The 6,266-nt window shown below is 50.4% G+C and overlaps 1 long non-coding RNA gene across 1 annotated transcript in view; it reads left to right on the top strand.

Annotated features, from left to right (window-relative positions):
* The first annotated feature begins 211 nt into the window (after positions 1–211).
* The window catches only part of LOC140402917 (uncharacterized), an 18,721-nt gene continuing 12,666 nt past the window's right edge, over positions 212–6,266 (top strand). The window contains exon 1 of the long non-coding RNA XR_011938189.1: positions 212–282. This is a non-coding gene — a long non-coding RNA (uncharacterized lncRNA). The remainder of the gene's footprint in view (positions 283–6,266) is intronic.

The following is a 6,266-nucleotide window of genomic DNA, read 5'->3' as shown; positions in this document are numbered from 1 at the left end:
GCTTTTCCAGTTCCGGATTTTATTAATCGGGTTTAAATTCCACCGGATGGCGTGACGGAGATTCGAATGTGTGTCCGTGTCCCGGGGTGTTAACCAGGCCCCGGATTACTGACCCGGCCACGTTGCAGCTACGCTTCTCGTGACGTGCGCCCGTATTTGCGTGGGGACTTGTGAGCTGCCGCTGGTGACGTGTTCTCTCTCTCTCTCTCTCTCTCTCTCCAGTTTAATTACATGCACGAGTGCTTCGAGCGAGTGTTCTGCGAGGTCAAGTGGCACCAGGAGGTGAGTGAAGGCGCGAGTGAGTCCGGATGGAATGTTGTGTCTCCGATCGGGCGCGTTTCGGGAGCTAGAGCTGTGTGTGAGTGCGCGCGAGCGTGGGAGTGTGTGCGTGTGTGTGTGTGCGAGCATGTGTGCATGAGCGCGTGTCTGTGCGGGTGTGTGTGTGTGGGAGCGTGTGAGTGTGTGTGCGGGAGTGTGTGCGTGTGTGTGTGTGCTGGTGTGTGTGCGTGTGTGTTTGTGCGGGCTTGTGTGTATTTGCGGGAGCGTGTGTGTGGGCGGGTGCGCACCTGTGCGCGCGAGCATGTGTGCGGGAGCATGTGTGTGCCAGAGCGTGTGTGTGTGTGCGGGAGTGTGTGTGTGTGTGTGTGCAGAAGCGTGTGTGTTTGCGGGAGCGTGTGCGCGGGTGTGTGTGTGTGCCGGAGTGTGTGTGAGCGGGTGCATGTGTGTGTGTGCGGGAGCGTGTGTGGGGGCAGCGTGTGTGTGCGGGAGCATGTGTGTGTGTGTGCCGGAGTGTGTGTGAGCGGGGTGCATGTGTGTGTGTGCGGGATCGTTTGTGTGGGGGAGCATGTGTGTGTGCGGGAGCATGTGTGTGTGCGGGAGCATGTGTGTGTGCGGGAGCATGTGTGTGTGCGGGAGCATGTGTGTGTGTGCGGGATCGTTTGTGTGGGGGAGTGTGTGTGCGGGGGAGCATGTGTGTGTGCGGGAGCATGTGTGCACGGGCGTTAGTGTGCCTGCGAGCATGTGTGCGTGAGCGTTGTGTGTGTGTGTGTGTGGATGTGTGTGCGGGTGCGTGTGTGGGGGAGAGTGTGTGTGTGGGAGGCGGGCCGTTCGGAGCAGGAGGAGCAGTCTCTGTCAGGGAGAGAACCTGAGAACATCTAAGACACTCAGAGGGTAAGAAGGTAAGTAAGTGATTTTTACTCATTTTTACTTTTATACCTTTTTCAAATTGTGTGTGTCGGGGGGAAACTGAAGTGACATCACAGAAAAGCTGTGGCCAGAGTGGCTGGTTGGGAATCTACACTAAATTAAAAAAATTAAGCATTGGTAACTAATTAAACATACTTACTTAATTATAATTTAGAGGGGTATCTAAGCCAGAGATCGGAGAGTACTATATTTAGCTTTCGCATTTCTATTAGAAATCTAGTGCTAGGAAACAGATAGTTAACAGTAACTTTGAAATTTTGTTAAAAATATTTTTTTTAAAAGACAAATTTTAATTTTAATTTTAATTAATTGACGCAATGTCAGTTAGAGGGGTGCTGTGCTCTGACTGTGAGATGTGGCAGGTCCGGGAGGCTTCCAGCGTCCCGGATGGCTTGATCTGCAGAAAGTGCACCCAACTGGAGCTCCTCACAGACCGCATGGTTCGGTTGGAGCAGCAATTGGATGCACTTAGGAGCATGCAGGTGACGGAAAGCGTCATAGATCGCAGTTCTATAAATGTGGTCACACCCAAGGTGCAGGCAGAGAAATGGGTGACCACCAGAAAGGGCAGGCAGTCAGTGCAGGAATCCCCTGTGGTTGTCCCCCTCTCGAACAGGTATACCCCTTTGGATACTGTCGGGGGGGATAGCCTATCAGGGGAAAACAGCAGCAGCCAGAGCAGTGGCACCACGGCTGGGTCTGATGTTCAGAAGGGAGGGTCAAAGCGCAGAAGAGTAATAGTAATAGGGGACTCTATAGTCAGGGGCACAGATAGGTGCTTCTGTGGATGTGAAAGAGACTCCAGGATGGTATGTTGCCTCCCTGGTGCCTGGGTCTAGGATGTCTCTGAACAGGTAGAGGGCATCCTGAAGGGGGAGGGCAAACAGGCAGAGGTTGTTGTACATATTGGTACTAACGACATAGGCAGGAAGGGGCATGAGGTCCTGCAGCAGGAGTTCAGGGAGCTAGGCAGAAAGTTAAAAGACAGGACCTCTAGGGTTGTAATCTCGGGATTACTCCCTGTGCCACGTGCCAGTGAGGCTAGAAATAGGAAGATAGAGCAGATAAACACGTGGCTAAACATCTGGTGTAGGAGGGAGGGTTTCCGTTATCTGGACCACTGGGAGCTCTTCCGGGGCAGGTGTGACCTATATAAGGACGGGTTGCATCTAAACTGGAGAGGCATAAATATCCTGGCCGTGAGGTTTGCAAGTGTCACACGGAAGGGTTTACCTAGTATGGCAGGGGGGTGGGCACGGGAGCAATAGGTCAGAAGGTGAGAGCATTGAGGGAGAACTAGGGAATAGGGACAGTATGGCTCTGAGGAAGAGCAGACAGGGAGAAGTTGCTGAACACAGCGGGTCTGGTGGCCTGAAGTGCATATGTTTTAATGCAAGAAGTATTACGGGTAAGGCTGATGAACTTAGAGCTTGGATTAGTACTTGGAACTATGATGTTGTTGCCATTACAGAGACCTGGTTGAGGGAAGGGCAGGATTGGCCGCTAAACGTTCCAGGATTTAGATGTTTCAGGCGGGATAGAGGGGGATGTAAAAGGGGTGGCGGAGTTGCGCTACTGGTTCGGGAGAATATCACAGCTGTACTGCGGGAGGACACCTCAGAGGGCAGTGAGGCTATATGGGTAGAGATCAGGAATAAGAAGGGTGCAGTCACAATGTTGGGGGTTTACTACAGGTCTCCCAACAGCCAGCGGGAGATAGATGAGCAGATAGGTGGACAGATTTTGGAAAAGAGTAAAAACAACAGGGTTGTGGTGGTGGGAGACTTCAACTTCCCCAATATTGACTGGGACTCACTTAGTGCCAGGGGCTTAGACGGGACAGAGTTTGTAAGGAGCATCCAGGAGGGCTTCTTAAAACAATATGTAGACAGTCCAACTAGGGAAGGGGCGGTACTGGACCTGGTATTGGGGAATGAGCCCGGCCAGGTGGTAGATGTTTCAGTAGGGGAGCATTTCGGGAACAGTGACCACAATTCAGTAAGTTTTAAAGTACTGGTGGACAAGGATAAGAGTGGTCCTAGGATGAATGTGCTAAATTGGGGGAAGGCTAATTATAACAATATTAGGCGGGAACTGAAGAACATAGATTGGGGGCGGATGTTTGAGGGCAAATCAACATCTGACATGTGGGAGCCTTTCAAGTGTCAGTTGAAAGGAATTCAGGACCGGCATGTTCCTGTGAGGAAGAAGGATAAATACGGCAATTTTCGGGAACCTTGGATAACGAGAGATATTGTAGGCCTCGTCAAAAAGAAAAAGGAGGCATTTGTCAGGGCTAAAAGGCTGGGAACAGGCGAAGCCTGTGTGGAATATAAGGAAAGTAGGAAGGAACTTAAGCAAGGAGTCAGGAGGGCTAGAAGGGGGTCACGAAAAGTCATTGGCAAATAGGGTTAAGGAAAATCCCAAGGCTTTTTACACGTACATAAAAAGCAAGAGGGTAGCCAGGGAAAGGGTTGGCCCACTGAAGGATAGGCAAGGGAATCTATGTGTGGAGCCAGAGGAAATGGGCGAGGTACTAAATGAATACTTTGCATCAGTATTCACCAAAGAGAAGGAATTGGTAGATGTTGAGTCTGGAGAAGGGGGTGTAAATAGCCTGGGTCACATTGAGATCCAAAAAGACGAGGTGTTGGGTGTCTTAAAAAATATTAAGGTAGATAAGTCCCCGGGGCCTGATGGGATCTACCCCAGAATACTGAAGGAGGCTGGAGAGGAAATTGCTGAGGCCTTGACAGAAATCTTTGGATCCTCGCTGTCTTCAGGGGATGTCCCGGAGGACTGGAGAATAGCCAATGTTGTTCCTCTGTTTCAGAAGGGTAGCAAGGATAATCCAGGGAACTACAGGCCGGTGAGCCTTACTTCAGTGGTAGGGAAATTACTGGAGAGAATTCTTCGAGACAGGATCTACTCCCATTTGGAAGCAAATGGACGTATTAGTGAGAGGCAGCACGGTTTTGTGAAGGGGAGGTCGTGTCTCACTAACTTGATAGAGTTTTTCGAGGAGGTCACAAAGATGATTGATGCAGGTAGGGCAGTGGATGTTGTCTATATGGACTTCAGTAAGGCTTTTGACAAGGTCCCTCATGGTAGACTAGTACAAAAGGTGAAGTCACACGGGATCAGGGGTGAGCTGGCAAGGTGGATACAGAACTGGCTAGGTCATAGAAGGCAGAGAGTAGCAATGGAAGGATGCTTTTCTAATTGGAGGGCTGTGACCAGTGGTGTTCCACAAGGATCAGTGCTGGGACCTTTGCTGTTTGTAGTATATATAAATGATTTGGAGGAAAATGTAACTGGTCTGATTAGTAAGTTTGCAGACGACACAAAGGTTGGTGGAATTGCGGATAGCGATGAGGACTGTCAGAGGATACAGCAGGATTTAGATTGTTTGGAGACTTGGGCGGAGAGACGGCAGGTGGAGTTTAATCCGGACAAATGTGAGGTAATGCATTTTGGAAGGTCTAATGCAGGTAGGGAATATACAGTGAATGGTAGAACCCTCAAGAGTATTGAAAGTCAAAGAGATCTAGGAGTACAGGTCCACAGGTCACTGAAAGGGGCAACACAGGTGGAGAAGGTAGTCAAGAAGGCATACGGCATGCTTGCCTTCATCGGCCGGGGCATTGAGTATAAGAATTGGCAAGTCCTGTTGCAGCTGTATAGAACCTTAGTTAGGCCACACTTGGAGTATAGTGTTCAATTCTGGTCGCCACACTACCAGAAGGATGTGGAGGCTTTAGAGAGGGTGCAGAAGAGATTTACCAGGATGTTGCCTGGTATGGAGGGCATTAGCTATGAGGAGCGGTTGAATAAACTCGGTTTGTTCTCACTGGAACTAAGGAGTTTGAGGGGAGACCGGAGGGCCTGTTCCTGTGCTGTACATTTCATTGTTCATTGTTCTTTGTGCGGGTGCGTGTGTGTGTGTGCGGGTGCGTGTGTGTGTGTCTGTGTATGTGTGTGTGTCTGTGTGTGTGTCCCTGTGTGTCTGTGTGTGTATGTCCCTGTGTGTGTGTGTGTGTCTGTGTGTGCGTGTGTCTGTGTGTGTGTCTGTGTGTGTGTGTGGGTCTGCATGTGTGTGTTTGTGTCTGTGTGTGTGTGTCTCTGTGTCTGTCTGTGTGTGTGTCTGTGTGCGTGTGTCTGTGTGTGCGTGTGTCTGTGTATGTGTGTCTGTGTCTGTGTGTGTGTTCCTCTGTGTGTGTGCATCTGTGTGGGACTCTGTGTGTGTGTGTCTCTGTGTCTGTGTGTGTGTCTCTGTGTCTGTGAATGTGTGCGTATGTGTCTGTGCGTGTGTGTCTGTATATGTCTCTGTGTCAGTGTGTGTGTGTGTCTGTGTATGTGTGTGTCTCTGTGTGTGTGTCTCTGTGTCTGTGTGTGTGGGTGTCTCTGTGTCTATGTGTGTGTGTGTATGTGTGTGTCTGTGTGTGGGTGTCTGTGTGTGTGTGCCTGCCTGTGTGTCTGTGTGTGTGTGTGTCTCTGTGTCTATGTGTGTGTGAGTCTGCCAGTGTGTGTGTCTGTGTGTGTGTGTGTGCCTGTGTATGTGTGGGTGTGTGTCTGTGTCTCTGTCTGTGTGTGTGTGTGTGTGGGTCTGCGTGTATGTCTGTGGGGGTGTGGGTGGGTGTCTGTCAAGTGTGTCTGTGTGTGTGTGTGTCTGTGAGTGTGTCTGTCTGCATATGTGCGTGTGAGTCTGCCTGTGTGTGTGTGTCTGTGAGTGTGTCTGTCTGCATATGTGTGTGTGAGTCTGCCTGTGTGTGTGTGTCTGTGTGTGTGTGTGTCTGTCTCTGTGTCTGTGTGTGTGTGCCTGTCTGTGTGTCTCTGTGTCTATGTGTGTGTGTCTGTGTGTATGAGTCTGCCTGTCTGTGTGTGGGTGTCTGTGTGTGGGTGTCTGTGTGTGTGTGCCTGTCTGTGTGTGTGTGTCTCTGTGCATATGTGTGTGTGAGTCTGCCTGTGTGTGTGTCTCTGTGTGTGTCTGTCTGTGTGCCTGTGTGTGTGTGTGTCTGTGTGTATGTGCCTGTCTGTGTGCGTCTCTGTGTCTATTTGTG

Source organism: Scyliorhinus torazame, chromosome 26, assembly GCF_047496885.1.
Source record: "Scyliorhinus torazame isolate Kashiwa2021f chromosome 26, sScyTor2.1, whole genome shotgun sequence".
Lineage (NCBI taxonomy): Eukaryota > Metazoa > Chordata > Chondrichthyes > Carcharhiniformes > Scyliorhinidae > Scyliorhinus > Scyliorhinus torazame.
This window is presented reverse-complemented; position numbering and strand designations above follow the sequence as displayed.